This window comes from Triturus cristatus, chromosome 9, assembly GCF_964204655.1.
Source record: "Triturus cristatus chromosome 9, aTriCri1.1, whole genome shotgun sequence".
NCBI lineage: Eukaryota > Metazoa > Chordata > Amphibia > Caudata > Salamandridae > Triturus > Triturus cristatus.
In genome coordinates, this window is record NC_140592.1 from 959063029 (window position 1) to 959084137 (window position 21109).

Sequence of the window (21109 nt, forward strand, 5' to 3'; positions counted from 1 at the left end):
AATGTTGCAAAGTGTTTGTTGACTTGACATGATGCTCAAAATTTGAACGATGCGAATGCTGGCATTGGTGTATGTTTAAAGTCATTGGTGTATGTTTAAAGGGATTGGAGTAAACGTAGGATGCTAATGAGTCTGACCAATCACTATGTACTCCTCTAAATGAATGCCCCTCAGCAAGACAGATATAAGGTAGCCAGAACCCATGAGAGTGCACTTGCCTGCACAACTTTCCAGTCGACAACATTGCTGCTGTCTCTGCTTCCTCGCGACCATGTCGTGTACTGTGGAGAGGGCCCAGCCATTCACCCAGGAGGAGAATCAGGCCTTGCTGGATGCCCTCCTCCCACAGTACACCAGCCTGTATGGGAGACCAAGTGAGCAGGTGAGTGCTGAGTCCACTACCTTTGCCTAGGCACCTGTTGTGTGACTGTCAATATTGTGTCCAGGTGGGACCGACATGCTATGTTGTTTAGAGTGGGTCCCAGGGTGGGGGACATGCTGATGTCTCTCATGCAGAGCCTGATGTAGTCCCTGTGTGCACTCCTCACTTGCATAGTGCTTACAGCGACTTTCACTGCATAGTGCATGACACATGCAGCCTGTGAAATCCTTGGTGGCTTTTTTTCCTATTGTCCTGAGGTGATTCAGTGCTCCCCCCAGTGTGACAGGTGACTGTACCCACAGATGTGTATGAGTTGAGTGGACCTGTGGTGAGAGTGTCCAAATGATGTGTACGACCTCATGGACATTGATGTGTGTGAATCTTCCTTTACATGTGGGTGAGTGTCTATGTGAAGTGTTGCGCCACACCTGCATGGAGGTGGCAACATATCTACCCATCTGATGTGACAAGTAGGCCGTGCTGTGTGTCTGACTTGCATAGCTAGCATGACACCTGTGACACCCCACTGGCAAGTGGCACATGTGCAGAGTGAGGGTTGTATCTGCTGTTGTCAATGACAGGCGAGTGATCTGTGCTTGGGTGTGTCTGTCTAATATGCTGAGGGTGTGTCAGTGAAGTGGGACATGTAACTGCTTGGCACGTGCTGGCCATCAGCCTGCTGTTGCATGTGCTGCACAGTGTGTGGCATGATCAGTGAGTGTGTCGCAACCCTCATGCCAACCGGTTGACTTTCAATGCCATGTATTGCATAGGGGCTTGCACACAGGCAAATTTCTTATTGTGTATGATGTAATTCCTGTCTGCATCCTATGCCCTGTTCAACATTTCTAAGAGGTTCAAATGTGTGTCTAGGGGACATGGAGTAGGTATATTGATGGTGTGTCACTTTGTCATCCTGACAGGTAACTGCCTACGAGAAGGGGTGATTTGGAACCACATCGTCAGGGCCATGAGATCTGTTGGGAAGTGTAGTCGCCGGCTGCCACAGGTCCGCAAGAGGTGGCAGGACATCCGGTGCTGGACCCTCCTCGCCTCCACGGCAGACACGTGTCCTGGCGGTGGTCTTCCCAGACCTCGATAGGCAGTTACAGGAGAGACTGCAGCAAGGAGGGGGTAGGTACATGGCTGTTTGTCGTGTTATGTGTCGCAAGCTTTTGTAAGCGCACTGTAGCCTGGATACACTCCCAGAGTAGATATGTGCAGTGCATTTTCTGTTCCCCAATGTCACCTGTTGCTCTTTTTCATCCCTTCCCCTCCTTGACATGTGTCCCCTGGTCTGTGTGTAATCACATTTGCACATGGTCATCTAGGGTGCCAGTAAATCTAAGTGCACATTGCTTTCTGCATCATGTGGGAGGGTGGTCTGTGACTTGTGTTGGTACCTTGCCTGTGCCATGACCTGTTCACTATGTTGGGGGTCCATAGTTGTCACTGATGCTGACTCTCCACATAGGAGTGTGAGCTTTCAACTGGACACCCTTGCAGCATGCATGACCAATGTTGTGGCCTCAGACATGATGTGCATGAGTGTGAGATATGCATAGTGCCATGACGGTTGAAGATGGTACAGTCAGATCATTCCACGACCATGGAGCAGTGTGCCCACTACAGTCCCCTGAAACACCCTGGCCTCCTAATCATGTGTGTCATCCAACACTGTGCACTTTCTCTGTGTGTTCTGCATAGGTCTGCCTCTGTGTCATTGTTCCCTGGCCTAGTTTGTATTTTGCTAATGTGTGCTACCTGTGTCCACTGGACAGGGATACACCATGTTGCTTGTGCATGCTCACACTGGGCAGTGCCTGTGTGGCTATTCACAACAATCTGTTGATGGTTGTTTGTCACAAATATGTGTTTGCAGCCCCACGAGGTGATGTTGTATAAATGAAGCTATTTTTCAAGCACAGTTGTTGTAACCCAGAATAAGAGGTGTCAGTTCTTGATATGTATCAATCACATTGACTCAGATATTGGGGGGGGGGGGGGGGGGGGGTGCGGGAGAGGCATACATGTGCAACCCTGATTTTTCATTGCCAGGTCTGACTTGTGTGTGAAAATTGCCTGTCCAAAAATACACTGTGAAGTGCCCCTGTGATGGTGGCCAGTGCTCAATGTTCGTGCTTTGCAGCCTGTGTAATTTTTTTACCAACATGAATCCTGATCATACATTTTTTGCACCTGTGTGTGGTTCAGATGCAATGCATTTTGGACTTTGTGTGCTGACATCTGTGTGTCCATTCTGGCTTGCCATGAGGGTGTCCCCACAGTACAGCTGGGCTTTTTTACCAGCCAATTGCAGGCCCATTAGCGGCGCGCATGCATTGTCCTGGGTGTGGACATGTGTGCCACTCCAGATGACAGGCAGTAGGTCATATGTGTAGCCGACTGTCTAATCAGGTGACGGATGGCCTGGTGACAACTGACATAATTAAAGTTGTTACTCTTACAAAATTGTACCTTGGCACTCACAACACTTGTCAACAGTTGTTCATGTTTTAAATGTGGAAATTGGATGATTTTTGTTAAGTACACTGATGTGCCTGCATGAAAAAAGTCTGACAAGGAAGCGCACACCAAACGACATTTAAACTTTCATGGAACACACTGGCACCTATTCAAAGAAGCCACTGTTCAAATTAAATGGTGTTGCAGATTCTCCATATACATGTTCCCACAGTGGTCTTGATTTTGTGAGACTCCTTTGTTGTTGGTGATACACACTTCCGAGTCTCAAGACATCAGGACCTCCGTGGGCCCATGTATATCTACTTTCTGCAACACCATTATTTCTAACAGTGGCTTCTCAGAAAAGGTGACATCTTCTTCAATGACAGTGTACTTTTGTGTGCACTGTCTTGTGCGACATATTGCATGCAGCCACATGAGTGTTGTTTTCACGAAATGGCCAATTGGCACATTCCAAACATGTAGATTGTGTAAAGTATTGTGAGTCCCAAGGTAGCAACATTTGTTCGTTTTGTGTTCCAAAGGACTTACAGGTCTCTGAGTGTGGTGACACCTTTAGTATTGAGGTGTGTTAGTTTACCTTGAGTGCATCACTACTGTTTCTTTCAGGCTAAACAAGAGGTATCATGACTTCATTGTATTTCTGTGCTCACCGGTTCACAGACACTAGCTTCTCAGTGTATTTCTCATTCAAGTTGTGGCCTTTTGTGTATGTATTTTCCTGGTGTCAAAGTGGCATGGTGGGTCTAACAACTGGGCAGTACCGGGCTTACATATGTGCGGAGTAAGCTAGCTGTTACTCATGATGCATTGCCTGATATGCACTGTGACCAATTGTTCTTGTGCTCATGTGTCAGATGTATACAGGTGACTGATGCTTTTTGGTTTCTTCTCCTTGCCCACAGCATCATCATCCGCAAGCGAGGGAGACACCTGCATGGACCTTGAGGAGGGACCCAGCGCCAGTGCCGCCAGTGCCGCCAGTGCTGTGGAGTCAGCAGGAGCCAGTGGCACGGAGGGCGAGGGGAGTCAGTGGGAGAACCTGTCTGGAGGCGAGAACATCTACGACGCCGACGGGTCCGAGGCTGAACTACCTGAGGAGGCGGAGGATGCCCCAACAAATGGCAGCATCCCACCATCTGTACCCGCCTCCTCCATTGACATCAACGCCTTCCCAGTTGCTCCCGTCCCTTCTGTCCATGCAGGGTCCCACCGTGTCTCCTTAGGACCAGGCACCGCACCCCCTGCCCCTGTCACCCCTGCTGCCCTCAGTGAAGAGTCTGTGGACACACTGCGCCAGTTGCAGGTTGGTCAGGCATCAGTGCTGCATGTCCTCCATGGACACACTAAACTGCTCACACAGTTGGTGTCGTTCGTGGAGGGCATGTCATCAATGATGTCTGAGCAACGCAGGATTCTGCAGTCCATGGACTCTTCACTGACGGAAGCAGTTTCTCTCCTGCGGTGCTCTGTCCCCCCCTACCCTGGACCCATCCACACTGCCCTCTCCCATGCCTGCCCACGGCACACACAGACAGTCACGGGTACGCACCCCAACAGACACATCCGGCACACCCCGAAGTAAGGCACTGCGCACACCTCCTGGCACGCACACTAAGGGGGATGTAGGCACACCCACAGGGTCTGGGGGCAAACGACAGACACGCAGCCACAGTCAGAGTCCGCATTCCTCACAACCCAGTCCCTCCAAAACAGCTCCCCTTAGCTCCCCTGCCAAACTGTCACCCAAAGAGCTCTACATGGGTGGGCTGGCCCTCACCACCACTGTGACACCACCCCGCAAGCGGGCGAGGAAGTCCCCGGGCAGGGGAGTTGAGTCCCCCCATGTCCACCCCCTCCCCCATGAGTGCTGCACCCCACCCCTCGGCCACCCCCCCTCCGTTGGCCCTGGGGTCTCTTCAGGTGCAGGGGTTACTCTGGACGCCCTGGCAGCAGTGTGCAGCGCCGAGCTCACCTCCACCTTTGGCTCTGCCCCACCCCCTGTGGTGGAGACGTCCAGCCCTGCACCCACCACACCTACCCAAGCCCCTCCTGTCCCTGCGGTGCCTGGTCCTGCCAAAGATGATGCCCCCTCCCGGTCGACAAACCTTAGGTTTACTTTGTGCAGGCAAGGTAGGGGTGGACACAGTCCCCTACGTCCACCCTTGGACTATGACAAAGGACTGGCCATTGGCCTTTGAAGATAGTGTCTTTTTAATTTATGATTTTTGTGTGCTGAATAAAGCCTTTTCTTTTACTTTCAACACTATTGCATTTCAGCTACTTGATGTTGGTGATGGGGCTCCTGGAGTTGTTGTTCTGGTAATGTGTTAGCGTTCTGAGAAATGTTTTTGTATGATGATCATGAGGTGGACCATGGTATCTGTGTGCCATCACTGTCTCTGCAAAGAAGCATTGGTAGTGTGTGTTCCTTTTCTTTGGATACATTGTCCCAAGGAGTGTTCCTTCCACTGTGGCACAGGACATCTTCCCTGCAAACAGTTGCACAATTGTTGTGCTGACCTGTGTCAACATTTCCTTTGTTGATGACGGATCCCTTCAACAATGGCCATGCCTGGTCACCTATGTCTCCTGCTGAATCGTCTGTGCCATCCTTGCTAGTCACTGTACTTGTGTTTTGGGTATGTAGGAATGCCTTCAGGGACAAATTGTCCCTTTTCAGCACTATGCATGTGTGTAATCACGCCCTACCACACAAATGGTACTTGTTATGCAGGGTATTTGGGCACCTGACTCACAATTGTGGGCATTGTATCTGGTAGAATTGAACCCTATTCCTTCCATGAGAGACAACGGGCCCATTCACAGAATTAACTTAAGACAAAATCCTAAACTTACTACTTTTGGTATTCACAGAAGTTAGGACAAACTTAAGACAGACTTAAGACAGACGTAAGACAGACTTAAGGCAAACTTAAGACAAACTTAAGACAGACTTAAGACAGACTTAAGACAGACTTAAGACAAACTTAAGACAAAATCCTAACTTAAGTCTGTCTTAAGTCTGTCTTAAGTTTGTCTTAAGTTTGTCTTAAGTCTGTCTTAAGTATATCTTAAGTCTGTCTTAAGTCTGTCTTAAGTTTGTCTTAAGACAAACTTAAGACAAAATCTTAACTTCTGTGAATACCAAAAGTAGTAAGTTTAGGATTTTGTCTTAAGTTAGTTCTGTGAATCGGGCCCATAATCTTGGTGGCTCGACCAGCACCTGGACATTCCTATCAGTCCTGGGATGTGCGTGACAGTGTGTGTTCCCTTTGGCTATCTTAGTTTTGTATGCAGTTACATGACTATACAGTCTGTTGGCATGAAATCTGGGTGTGTATTGTGCTGCATCCGCCATGGGTGGGTATGCATGTGTTCTATGTCCTCACACCCACATGTGTGTCATGCAGTGTGTGAAAGACATCCATCCTCCTGGGAGTGGGACACTGCTGGGAGTCCTCTGCACACACCCCGCATATGTCTGTCCACTTCTGGGAGTCCTCTGCACCCACCCCTCATATGTCTGTCCACAGCTGGTAGTGATATGCACCCACCCCTCATATGTCTGTCCACTGCTGGTAGTGATATGCACCCACCCCTCATATGTCTGTCCACTGCTGGGAGTCCTCTGCACCCACCCCTCATATGTCTGGACGCTGCTGGTAGTGATATGCACCCACCCATCATATGTCTGTCCACTGCTGGGAGTCCTCTGCACCCACCCCTCATATGTCTGGACGCTGCTGGTAGTGATATGCACCCAACCCTCATATGTCTGTCCACTGCTGGGAGTCCTCTGCACCCACCCCTCATATGTCTGGACACTGCTGGTAGTGATATGCACCCACCCCTCATATGCCTGGATGCTGCTGGTAGTGATATGCACCCACCCCGCATATGTCTGTCCACTGCTGGGAGTCCTCTGCACCCACCCCTCATATGTCTCTCCACTGCTGGGAGTCCTCTGCACCCACCCCTCAAATGTCTGTCCACTGCTGGTAGTGATATGCACCCACCCCGCATATGTCTGTCCACTGCTGGGAGTCCTCTGCACCCACCACTCATATGTCTGGACACTGCTGGTAGTGATATGCACCCACCCCTCATATGTCTGGACGCTGCTGGTAGTGATATGCACCCACCCCGCATATGTCTGTCCACTGCTGGGAGTCCTCTGCACCCACCCCTCATATGTCTATCCACTGCTGGGAGTCCTCTGCACCCACCCCTCATATGTCTGTCCACTGCTGGTAGTGATATGCACCCACCCCACATATGTCTGGACGCAGCTGATAGTGATATGCACCCACCCCACATATGTCTGTCCACTGCTGGGAGTCCTCTGCATCCACCCCTCATTTGTCCGTCCACTGCTGGGAGTCCTCTGCACCCACCCTCATATGTCTGTCCACTGCTGGTAGTGATATACACCCACCCCTCATATGTCTGTCCACTGCTGGGAGTCCTCTGCACCCACCCCTCATATCTCTGGACGCTGCTGGTAGTGATATGCACCCACCCTCATATGTCTGGACGCTGCTGGTAGTGATATGCACCCACCCCTCATATGTCTGTCCACTGCTGGGAGTCCTCTGCACCCACCCCTCATATGTCTGGACGCTGCTGGTAGTGATATGCACCCACCCCTCATATGTCTGTCCACTGCTGGGAGTCCTCTGCACCCACCCCTCAAATGTCTGGATGCCGCTGGGAGTCATATGCACCCACCCACGCACCCCATTGGGGCTGTACACTGCTGGCCTGGACCTACACACACACCAATATGAAGGTAATATGCTGGGCCAGTCCTCTAGGCCCACATTCCTGGAGTGTGTATGCACCGTATCCAGGGTACGGTCCGTACCTGAGTTGTAATGGTGCCGTAGGGGTATGTGTGGTACGCACCGTACCCAGGGTACGGTGCGTACCTGAGTTGTAATGGTGCCGTAGGGGTACGTGTGGTACGCACCATACCCATGCATTCATGTGTGGGTACTGTCCATACCACTGTTGTAATGGTGCTGTAGGGGTAGGTATGGTACGCACCGTACACGTCCACTTCCATTGTTGTGGTACGCAGGGGTTGCTGGACAAGCCCCCCCAAGTGACCAGAGCCTGGTGGTAATGTATGGCCTACATATTATAAGTTTGGGTTTGTGTATGGGGTATGTTTCCTGCCCCTCACCCCCCCTGGCCCCTCGGTGTTGTTCTCACCTTCTGCGGCATGTGCGTCGGGTGCGGTGCACCAGGTCGTAGGCCAAGAGGACCGGGATGACACGTACGATGGGGTTCATGGCGTGTACGTCGCGTACCGGGGCTCCGTTGCGTAGCGGTTCGCGTCGAACTCTGCTTTCCCGGCTGTGTTTGACTCCCGTAAAAAAAGGGCCGTACGGAGTGATGTAGGGACGAATCGTACTTGCTGGGCCGGAAACCGCTGCCTGAATGCGTCCGGACATCGCGTACAAGCTTTTCCGGATCAGAATATTAGGTATTTTTTCCACGTACGGTGTTTTGTACGATTCGTACGGAAATAGGCTTTCTGTACGAATCGTACTTCCTAGGTTGTAGGGATAGTTTACCGGGTGCGAGTCGTACGGAGAAAACGCTCCGTACGACGATTCGTAGGGCCTTTTTACAGGATCGGAATCGGCCCTATATGTACTACTTATAATTTTAAACATTTTTAAATCATTTAACTATTTTTTTTATTATGTGTATTATTTACTTTATTTTACATTATTTTTTATACATTAAAAAATTATATTTTTAACAACGATATTTTTGTATCGATATTTTTGTACTTACCGTTATGTAGATAGGACTTGGATATTCTGGAGATCAATATTTTTGCGACGATTTTTTTGTACCTCGATATTCTGTCAGTGATGCACACAAAACTATTTAAACAGTCCCAGAAGGCCTCACAATGTTTCACAATGGCAGCGATCTACGTCATGGCGAGGAGGATGAGGCACGAGCAGCAGCACAGAGAAGAAGGAGTGTTAGACCTGGCACCATTGGCGTGGGTCACCCTTCCATTTTTGTCTGTGCCTCAATGTGTTTTTGTGTTGGTGTTAGCTGCTCAGGGCACTGTGCCACTGCCATCCAGTGCCACAGTGCAAGTGCTCCCTATGGTAAAATGTATTATGTGAATTGACTTCCACGTTTGGCATATTTGGTTTACTGTCAGTCCCTAGTAGAGTGCACCAGGGGTGCCAAGGGCTTGTATATCCAAATGCTGCTAGTGGGCTTGCAGCACTGATTGTGCCACCCACCGAAGCAGCGGGGTAAAATGTGTCTAGGATCTGCCACTGCAGAACCTGCGCGCGGTCTGGTACCGTCGCGCTGACTGAGCAAGTGTCCCCACTTGCCAGTCCCTAAACCTTCCCTTAACTACATGTTAGTCACCCCTCTGGTAGGCCCAAGCGCAGGGTGCATTGTAGGCATAAGGTAGGACATGCCCTGATATGTGTGGCATGTCTTAATAGTGAATTACAACCATTTTCGTTTTTCACTATTGAAGGCTACCTGCTCTCCATAGGCCAGAATGGGCGGCTGGGATCGCTACACGCTGTGACCCCAGTGGACTCAGAGAGCATGGTAGAAAGTCATGTTTAGTATGCCTGAACTCGGGGTAATAAAATACATCTTTTAGTAAAGTTTATTTTAATATCCTGGGTTTGCAAATGCTACTTTCAGAAAGTTAGCCTTTGCGTGCCTGACCATCTCAGTCCGCCTCTGCTGTGGGGGTGTGTTCTGCCTAGCAACAGTACAAGAGCAGGGCTGGGGGATCCCAGGAGACAGGTTGGCTGCCAGGTGGTGGGTAGAGAGATTACACCAGGATGGGTGGGAGGAGTACACCTTGACTCTTGAATAGACCTGTGCTCTGCCACCACAAAGCCGGCTCCGCCCCCTGTGGAGCGGCTGATGTCTCTGCCCTGCTGCTGAAAGGAAAGCGCCGAGTCACCACAACAGAGTGCTCCAAAACTGGACTGAGCCAGGCCCAGGCCCCCTGGCGCTAAAGAACAAAAGAATCACTGTATAAAAATAGGAGCCTGGCTCCTAAGAAATCAGATCCAGATTGAACCACGAAGGAACTCTGCCCGACTAGAAGGACCTGGAAAAAAGCTGAAGGAGGAGTAACTTTCCCTGACCTGGGGGATTGGCCTGCAGTAGGTGCCTTGCTGAGGAAGGAGAGGAAAAAGACTGAAAGAGACTTTTGCACTTTGTTCTTCAACTATCTCCAAGGGCTTGGAAGAAGAGCTTGCCCCCTGAACTGAACCCCAGGACCAGTGGGTTCACCGTGTCTCCGCTCGTCTGAGAACTCGAGCCGTGTGCTTTCTCCTGCCGGAGTGCTCTGCGCACCTTGCCACCCCTCCTAGGGCCGTGACACCCAGAAGCCTGGCCGCTTCCCCTCGCCCAGAGCCCCGCTCTACCTGAGTCGCTCTGGACCCATAGAGTCCGGCCGCCCCGCTTCCCTGTCACCTGCCTGCCACTGGAGCGTGCCTGGTGCCCTCTCGCCCTCCCGCCGGATTTCTAATCGGGAAGTGAAATCAAGCCTCGGACGGCCGCCCGTACGTCGTAACGTATCCGGCCGCCCCGCTTCACCTCCCAGCCTGAGTCTGACCGTGCCGCCCTCCGTAGTGACCTCCCACACAGTCCGTGTCGGAGGCCCGGGGCCGCACCTGTCTACCGAGAGCCGCCCGCTGAATTCTTGATCCGGAGACCCGCGAGGTGCAGAACCTGCATCTCCCCCGAAGACTCGTCCAAGCACATCGCACGTTCCCAGGTACAGTGAACTCTCTATCGGACTCGGGGTCCGCAACGTTCTGATTTCCCCGTATCACTGTACCCCGGGTGCACTGCGCATCATCGTGACTGGACCGACTCAACCGAGCCCTGTGAAGCGCTCGTGATCGAATAAGTTACCAAAGAAAAGAACAGTGCCTAATCGTTATCTTGTGGCCTCCATTTCGCAACCGTTATTTATGGTCTTGTACATGCCTGCGTAACAAAGAATCTTTTATATAAAGCATCCGTATTTTTGATACAACTTACGCCTGGTGTCCGTTTGTGGGGGATCGTTGTGATTTACTGTGAGTTATTATAAATGCTTAACCGACTAGCACCCTGAAGTTTAGCCCTGACTGCTCGCGCCACACTACCTATAGGGTGAGCAGGGGTTGTTCTGAAGGGGTAATTCTCTCGCCCTGAATAGAAGAAGGGACCGCTGCTTGTCACAAGTACCTACCTGTGCCAACCAGAGGTTCCCCATTCTAACATTGGTGGCAGCGGTGGGATTTCGAATTTGCATTTATGATTTACATACAGTGAATTATTGATCACCACGTAGAGCAGACCTATAACGCAGCCACAGATTGATTGACAGTTGTTGCTAAAGAAGAATCTCCACTTTAAGAAACCATGCCTAGCTCAGTCAGTGGAGGCGGAGCGTCCTCTGTATTCTCTGGAGTGGATGACATCGATTGGGAGCCAGAGGCACTGAGGAAGTGCACAAATGATGTCCTGAAAGGATATCTCTCCAAGTACAGAATTAAGCAAAGTGGACTTGGCAACAAGGATCAGTACGTAAAAGCGCTGAGAGCCTGGCACGAATCAAAGTTCCCAGAGAATGCCCGGGAGGTGATACCCCCAGAAGGTGTTCCCGAGCCTAGCATAGGCCTGTCGCCAGAGGAGATGGCCGACAGGAATGCTGCACGAGCACATGAAGTGTTGATGGCGCTGCGCAAGGCAGGCCTCACGATCAAGGCAAGCAAGTGTCAGATCGGGCAGGGTTCCGTGGTGTACTTGGGACACCAAGTGGGGAGCGGCCAGGTGGCGCCCCGCCAACTGAAAGTTGAAACCATCCTGGCTTGGGAGCCCCCAAAGACCCAGACGGAGGTGAGGGCCTTTTTAGGACTCACAGGGTACTACAGGAGGTTTGTCAAGGGGTATGGCAGCATCGTTGCCCCCTTGACCGAGCTGACTTCGAAGAAGCAGCCCCGAAAAGTGATATGGACTGACACCTGTCAGAAAGCCTTTGACACCCTGAAAACTGCCATGTGCACGGCGCCCGTGCTCTTGGCTCCTGACTTCTCCAAAGAGTTTCTGGTGCAGACGGATGCATCAGAGCATGGTTTAGGGGCTGTTCTCTCACAGATCACTGAGGAGGGCTTTGACCAACCAGTAGCCTTTATTAGCAGGAGGCTACTTCCCCGGGAACAAAGGTGGAGTGTGATAGAACGAGAAGCATTTGCTGTGGTCTGGGCGCTGAAGAAGCTAAGACCCTACTTGTTTGGGTCTCACTTCCGGGTTCAGACCGACCACAGGCCCCTCAGATGGTTGATGCAAATGAGGGGTGAGAACCCAAAACTGTTGAGGTGGTCCATCTCCCTACAGGGTATGGACTTTACGGTGGAGCATCGCCCTGGCACAGATCACGCCAATGCTGACGGTCTGTCCAGGTTTTTCCGCCTTAGTGATGAAGAACTCCCTGGGGTAGGGTAGTTCTCCCCACTTTTCAGCTGGAGGGGACACATGTTAGACCTGGCACCATTGGCGTGGGTCACCCTTCCATTTTTGTCTGTGCCTCAATGTGTGTTTGTGTTGGTGTTAGCTGCTCAGGGCACTGTGCCACTGCCATCCAGTGCCACAGTGCAAGTGCTCCCTATGGTAAAATGTATTATGTGAATTGACTTCCACGTTTGGTATATTTGGTTTACTGTCAGTCCCTAGTAGAGTGCACCAGGGGTGCCAAGGGCTTGTATATCCAAATGCTGCTAGTGGGCTTGCAGCACTGATTGTGCCACCCACCGAAGCAGCGGGGTAAAATGTGTCTAGGATCTGCCACTGCAGAACCTGCGCGCGGTCTGGTACCATCGCGCTGACTGAGCAAGTGTCCCCACTTGCCAGTCCCTAAACCTTCCCTTAACTACATGTTAGTCACCCCTCTGGTAGGCCCAAGCGCAGGGTGCATTGTAGGCATAAGGTAGGACATGCCCTGATATGTGTGGCATGTCTTAATAGTGAATTACAACCATTTTCGTTTTTCACTATTGAAGGCTACCTGCTCTCCATAGGCCAGAATGGGCTGCTGGGATCGCTACACGCTGTGACCCCAGTGGACTCAGAGAGCGTGGTAGAAAGTCATGTTTAGTATGCCTGAACTCGGGGTAATAAAATACATCTTTTAGTAAAGGTTATTTTAATATCCTGGGTTTGCAAATGCTACTTTCAGAAAGTTAGCCTTTGCGTGCCTGACCATCTCAGTCCGCCTCTGCTGTGGGGGTGTGTTCTGCCTAGCAACAGTACAAGAGCAGGGCTGGGGGATCCCAGGAGACAGGTTGGCTGCCAGGTGGTGGGTAGAGAGATTACACCAGGATGGGTGGGAGGAGTACACCTTGACTCTTGAATAGACCTGTGCTCTGCCACCACAAAGCCGGCTCCGCCCCCTGTGGAGCGGCTGATGTCTCTGCCCTGCTGCTGAAAGGAAAGAGCCGAGTCACCACAACAGAGTGCTCCAAAACTGGACTGAGCCAGGCCCAGGCCCCCTGGCGCTAAAGAACAAAAGAATCACTGTATAAAAATAGGAGCCTGGCTCCTAAGAAATCAGATCCAGATTGAACCACGAAGGAACTCTGCCCGACTAGAAGGACCTGGAAAAAAGCTGAAGGAGGAGTAACTTTCCCTGACCTGGGGGAATGGCCTGCAGTAGGTGCCTTGCTGAGGAAGGAGAGGAAAAAGACTGAAAGAGACTTTTGCACTTTGTTCTTCAACTATCTCCAAGGGCTTGGAAGAAGAGCTTGCCCCCTGATCTGAACCCCAGGACCAGTGGGTTCACCGTGTCTCCGCTCGTCTGAGAACTCGAGCCGTGTGCTTTCTCCCGCCGGAGTGCTCTGCGCACCTTGCCACCCCTCCTAGGGCCGTGACACCCAGAAGCCTGGCCGCTTCCCCTCGCCCAGAGCCCCGCTCTACCTGAGTCGCTCTGGACCCATCGAGTCCGGCCGCCCCGCTTCCCTGTCACCTGCCTGCCACTGGAGCGTGCCTGGTGCCCTCTCGCCCTCCCGCCGGATTTCTAATCGGGAAGCGAAGTCAAGCCTCGGACGGCCGCCCGTACGTCGTAACGTATCCGGCCGCCCCGCTTCACCTCCCAGCCTGAGTCTGACCGTGCCGCCCTCCGCAGTGACCTCCCACACAGTCCGTGTCGGAGGCCCTGGGCTGCACCTGTCTACCGAGAGCCGCCCGCTGAATTCTTGATCCGGAGACCCGCGAGGTGCAGAACCTGCATCTCCCCCGAAGACTCGTCCAAGCACATCGCACGTTCCCAGGTACAGTGAACTCTCTATCGGACTCGGGGTCCGCAACGTTCTGATTTCCCCGTATCACTGTACCCCGGGTGCACTGCGCATCATTGTGACTGGACCGACTCAACCGAGCCCTGTGAAGCGCTCGTGATCGAATAAGTTACCAAAGAAAAGAACAGTGCCTAATCATCATCTTGTGGCCTCCATTTCGCAACCGTTATTTATGGTCTTGTACATGCCTGCGTAACAAAGAATCTTTTATATAAAGCATCCGTATTTTTGATACAACTTACGCCTGGTGTCCGTTTGTGGGGGATCGTTGTGATTTACTGTGTGTTATTATAAATGCTTAACCGACTAGCGCCCTGAAGTTTAGCCCTGACTGCTCGCGCCACACTACCTATAGGGTGAGCAGGGGTTGTTCTGAAGGGGTAATTCTCTCGCCCTGAATAGAAGAAGGGACCGCTGCTTGTCACAAGTACCTACCTGTGCCAACCAGAGGTTCCCCATTCTAACAAGGAGGATATAGGAGCGCATTATCAGAGTGCACGTTACTTTGCTAGGGCAGACAGAGGAAGAGATATATGATACATATAGGCTGAATGCAGACATAATCTATGATCTCAGTGCTGAATTAGATCTACTACTGAAGCATCGGACTCGCAGGACACATGCCATCCCCACTCATGTGCAGGTTCTATGTTCCCTGCACCTCCTAGCATCATGTAGCTTCCATGGAGTAATTGCAACAGCTGGAGGTGTCTCTCAAAGTGCACTATCATGCTTTTTTAACTCATTCCTTGATGCCATGTTGCAGCGGATACACCACCACATAAAGTTCCCCACAACACCACAGGAATTGCAGCAAACTAGATTTGACTTCTATCAGATAGCCCATATTCCCAACATAATTGGTTGCATTGATGGGACGCATGTAGCCATTTGTCCCCCCTCAGTGAATGAGTACATTTACAGGAACAAAAAATCATACCATTCATTGAACATACAAGTCATCTGCAGTTCCAAACACATCATCACAGACATAGTGGCTAGTTACTCTGGCAGTACACATGACTCCTACATCTTCAGACACAGTGGCATACACAGTCGTCTCCTTGCGGGTGAATTTGGAGAAGGATATTTGCTTGGTAAACAGATGTAATACTGTCTTGCAGACTCATCCGCCATAGTGACACATAGCAGTGAGTAATGTTATTGTTTTACTTCCTGTCGGTGATAGCGCATACGCTGAGCGCTCCTTTATACTGATGCCATACCTGAATCCAAGTACCCCAAGTGAGCAGAGATATAATGCGGCACATATCTCCACACGCAACGTGATTGAGCGAACATTTGGTTTATTTAAATCTATGTTCCGCTGCCTCCACAAAACTGGTGGTGCATTGCAGTACAGGTCAGATACCTGCTGCAAAATAGTCACCACATGTGCCATGTTGCACAACATAGCCACTAATAGGGACACTCCCTGGAACACTCTGACAGCGATCCTGAGGAAGACAATCAGCCAAGACAACCACCGCAAGTGGCATGCGGTCCAAGCGCAGCAGAGGGGGGACAGAGACGTACAGAAATCACTCAACATTTCTTTTACGGTGTCTATCTGGGTGATGCCGACACCTGCCTCTGGCTGCAGTGTAGATTCTGCCATGTCCTCCAGCGGTGTGTTGCCACTTTCTGCAGATGGTCCCCCTCCTATTTTTTTAGCCTCTGCAAGACTTGCAGCCACCCTTTCTTTTGCTCAACTGCACAGGTCATACCAGCGCTTGCGCAAGTCAGAGATTGAGTGTTGTGTGACCCCCACTGCATTTACCTTCAATTGGATAGCCAGACACATTTTTCTTTTTACTGACTCTGCAACCTGCAGAGACAGTTTTCTGAAGAGTTTATTGTGGCTCAGCACCACTTCCTCAATGAGGATTTCCCGTTCTTTTTTGCTGAATTTCAGATTCCTTTCACTTCCTTCACCTCTCTTGTCCCCTGTTTCTGTATTCGTGCTGTTGTTTTCACACAGATTCTGCTTTCAAATCAGCGTGTTCCTGCACAGCAACAACAGTCTGCCTCCTCTTCTGACTCTCTCGGTGAACAGGTGTGAGCATTCCCAGATTCACTTCCTGGTTGTGATGTCATCCAAATGCAGCAATATGGGTAAATCACTATTTGCGATTCGGTACTAGCGGATTCGGTAATAGCGGAATCGCTATTTGAGTTAGCGATTTTACTGAATCGCTTAACAATTGCAAATTTATTGATGCATTTGTTTTTGCAATTCCGTAATAGTGATTTCTTGAAATTCGCTATTAAGGAATCGCAAAAATGATTCTTGATGCATGTGCCCCTTAGTCCCTTTGAATTTCCAACCATCCTCCTTTGTACAGTTCAAATAGCTTTAAAAACTATTTGCAATAAAAGAACTACATGCTACGCAGCTAGGTCCCTTTTCCTATCAGATCTTACAAATAATGTGGGGCGTGGCAGAACAGTTCTTGATTTTACATCCTGCCCTAGATTTCAGATTTTAATGTACAAAAATGATCAACCACTCAAAATCGTATTTGGCCTACCGAATCATAAGCTACTATCTAAAAAGTATTTAAAAATTGTTTGAAAAAGCTAAACGTTTTCGCACATACTAATTTAGAGGGAGGGGCAAATAAACAATTCCGAGCTTCCTCTGCTGTAGTAATATTATACTTTAAAAATACAGGTCTTCACAAATAACGTCATAGGGGTTGCAATGTGGGACAAACAAATAATACATGGTTCAAATCTTGCACCCAATTTCAACATAAATCACAAATTCTTTCCTCCCTAGGTAATCCCTCCCAGGTCCCTGTTCTAATTCGCAGGGGGAGCAGATTCATCCTTAGCAGCAAAATAGTTCTACGTACTTCATGGGGGAGGATCCATACAACGTATGGTTGGGGTTTTTTATACATACAACTCCCCACTATTATGTTGTTTCTGGAGTGCCCTGAACACTGTAGTTCACTATCAGGCCATGCCACACACATCAGGACATGCCCTACTTTTCAGTTACACTGCACCCTGCCCACAGGGGTACCTTTGGCCTACCTAAGGGGTGACTCACACGTAAGAAAAGGGAAAGTTAGGGTCTGTCAAGTGGGTGCACTAGCCTAGTCAACATGGCAGTTTTAAACTTCACACAGACACTGCAGTGGCAGGTCTGACAACCTTTTGAAAGGCTGCTTGTGTGGGTGGCACAATTAGTGCTGCAGGCCCACTAGCAGCATTTGACTTACAGGCCCTGGCCATACACAGTGCACTGTACTCGGGACTTAATGCTAAGTCAAATAAGCCAATCATGGAAACCTGAATCCATATACACAATTTACAGAGGGAGCACTTTCACTTTGGCACTGAACAGCAGTGTCAAAGTGCCAAAAGCATCTAGACCAGCAAAAACGAAGTCCAATACACAGTAAAAGCACAGAAGGCAAAAATGCAGGGGAAACCCACGCCAAGGATGCCAGGTCTAGCAATAACCATACTGCAAATATAGATATTTGTGCTTGGAAGAGAGTGAATTGAATTGGTAAGTGAGTCTCCATTTTGCTATCTTTTCTAAGAGAAAATAGCAATTAAAATATTGACATATAATGATGAAATGCAAATAGAAGAAATCAGATAGCTGGCATTGGTATGAATAAGCCAGTCCTTTATAAAAGTTGGATATATTAAATGTTGTCACACCATCACCATTCCTAAAAAACACGAAGGGGGTGATGACGAGTTTGGTGGTAACCCACGGTAGCACGACGGTTACCGCCACACTGGTGGTCCGACCACCCTATTTAGAGGTTAGTGGTCGGACCGCAGCAGGTCCCCTGAAACTGCCTGCTGCAATGGTGTGAGGCAGTAATATACTAGCGGTGCCGTTGCAGCACCGCCAAGCATATTACTAGTTTCTTCACTGCCAGCTTTTTCATGGCGGTGAGCCTGCCATGAAAAGGCTGGCAGTGAGGGAACCAAGAGTGTCGTACAGGCCCCCTGCTGCCTAAAGCCATGGGATGCATGCAGGGGGGCATATGGTGTGCTGCCTGTCTGCATGCACACTCAGTTCCTGCACTGTATGGACTTTACTGTCCATTCTGTTAAGGAACTTACCTTGGCGTTCCCATTTTCAGTCAGACAAACGAGAAAACTCATAATCTGGCGGGCAGCCGGCGGTGAGCTTTGACCGTGTGGGAGCGGGCAGCAGTTTGACGGCTTCACTCCCACACCGCTGACTCATAATCAGGCCCTTAAATCCTTGGTACCTTTCTCATTCACATGTAGAAGATAGTATGATTGCACACATGAAAAATAAAAGTGAATTAGTTTGATATGTCAGATAAAAAAATGTTGTACCTGAGAATGTGTGGTCGAATACTGAGAGATTCTGGGCCAGATACGACGGTTTTTAGCATGCGCAAATGGGTCTGAGACCCGTTTGCGCATGCTAAAAACCATGGGCCCATGTACAAACATTATTTTGCAAGTCGCAAATAAATTACGACTCGCAAAATACTGTTTTGCGACTCGGTATTTGGAAGGGGCGTTCCCTTCCAAATAGTGACTCCATAGCCATGTACAAATGTTTTAAAATCGCAATTGCAGTCGCAAAACACTTGCAAATTACCACCTACTTTAAGTAGGTGGTAATGCATTCACAAATGGGAAGGGTTCCCCAAGTGACCCCTTCCCCTTTGCAAATGCATGCAAAATTATTTTTCAAGGGCAGGCAGTGGTCCCAGGAACCACTACCTGCCCTTAAAAATTAAACAAAAACATTTCATTTTTGTTTTTTTAAATGCATCCCGTTTTCCTTTAAGGAAAACGGGCTGCACTTAAAAAAAACAAGCTGCTTTATTTAAAAGCAGTCCCCGACATCCTGGTCTGCTGAGCCCAGCAGGCCACCATCCCTGGGAGGGCCAGCCCTTCCAAATGGGGACGCAAAATGCAAGTGGCTCATTAATATTCATGAGCCTAGCATTTTGCGACCCCATTGGGAATCGCAAACATTGTCCAGGACACTGTTGTACATGCAAAATAGCGAGTCACAAATTGCGAGTCGCAAAAGCGACGCAATTTGCTAGTCGCTATTTGTCAGGTCGTACATCTGGCCTTCTGTCTTTACTAAAATTACTGTTAGGGTGCGAAATAATGCTGCCCTACATATCTCCCTTCTGGGGATCATAGTGTGTTTTAGAATTACAGATCAGAAGAATGATAAGCGAGTTCTTTTTTGTGTTCAAACTGCATCTTAAAACTATGGTCTGTGACCTGCCTTTTCCCTGGTTGCTGGCAGCAGGCATTATGACATCACAACTCAACTGTAATAACTTAATACAGTTGAGCAGCTACGTCATTTTATTACAGGTGACTAGAAATGCCAGAACTCAACAGAAATATTGAAATTAGAGACAGGCTTTTATACAAGGATTGTGGCTTCCATGGATTATAAACGACCTTCTATCACCATTCACCTCTCAGCTCTCATCCCCACCCCTGTTTAATGCACAGCTTTAATGTACGGCATTCCATAAAACCCTAGCTCGATTCTCACTACATATAATACATACAAAGAACACTTATAGATTTAAATATAACAAATACATACCTCGCCTTGCCAGTTGAGGTATATAATTAAACGAAAATGAAATACTGACCCTAGGTGCCCTGTCCTCCACCACAAAGTGCAGCACCTCCCTGTGGGGCATCTGATTATATGAGGTGTCATGCGGTGCCTTTCGTATGCTGCAGTGATGATACACTGGTTCATACATTACTAAAGTCATGCTGACGTCCACTCATAAAACAAACATAGCATGCACTAACCATACCTGCAAAAACCAACATACTTTCATTCCATACTATACGTCCATTCACCTTACATAAAAAATCTATAAATCTTAAACAGCAAATAGTCTTTAAGTAAAGCGTTATCAATTCTTGGTTCTGGGGCTGTAATTAAACCTGCTGCATCTGAAGCATCGCATTGCACCTTGAGATGTTACTTTAATTAGCATGCACGGTTTATCTGTGAAATCAAACTTTTCTCGTGTTCCCCAAGAGTTTACCACCTCTAAACTCTGATTTAGAATGGTCGTTCATTAGGAGAATGATTTTGATCGGAAATGACAGGCACACATGGTGCAATTGCCTGTGGCATTGCGTAGCTGTGATCTGTTCAACAGAGGAATTCCCCGCTCAGAATTAAGGTGGTCCCTGGCACAGGAGGACATAATCACATTACCGTATACTGTCGAAGCGGCGCTGTTTGTAATGCTACGCCTTCATAGCACTGTCAATCTGTGACAACCCTTCAGCTCACACGAGGACAAAGATGGCAATTTAATTGAGAGTGAAATTAGAAAACATCCTATTAAAATGTTTAGCAAAATGTAAGGTTTATTCACGTTTCTGGCGCAGTTCCCTTTATCTTTGCCCCTCTTCTGCTAAAGTTTCATTAAAACTGATTTTTATACATTTTGCCACCAAAACGGCACCAGTTTGTGTGCAGAAAATGAAACATTAATTCATATATATATATTACCTACTGGCGGTCACCAGTAGGTAGTTATAGTTAGGACCTTCTTTCTATTCAAAAAGCGTTTGTTCTTTTCCCAATAACTTTGGCGCCGGTTGACGAATCTTCGTGAAATTTTCAAAACGTTGGTCCCGCTCCGGTCAGCTCCTATCCTGAAAGTTTCGGGGTGATTCGCCAAGTGGGAGCCGAGTAAATGGGGGTCCCAAAACTAGGGGTGGGCGGAATTTGCGAAATCCACTTTTGCAAATTATCGCGAAAATGTTAAAAATTATCGCAACCACGCGGAAATATCGCGAAGATGCGGAAGTTTTTGTCCCGCATGTTCGCGAGATTTTCTGCATGGTTGCGGCTCGCCAACTTACC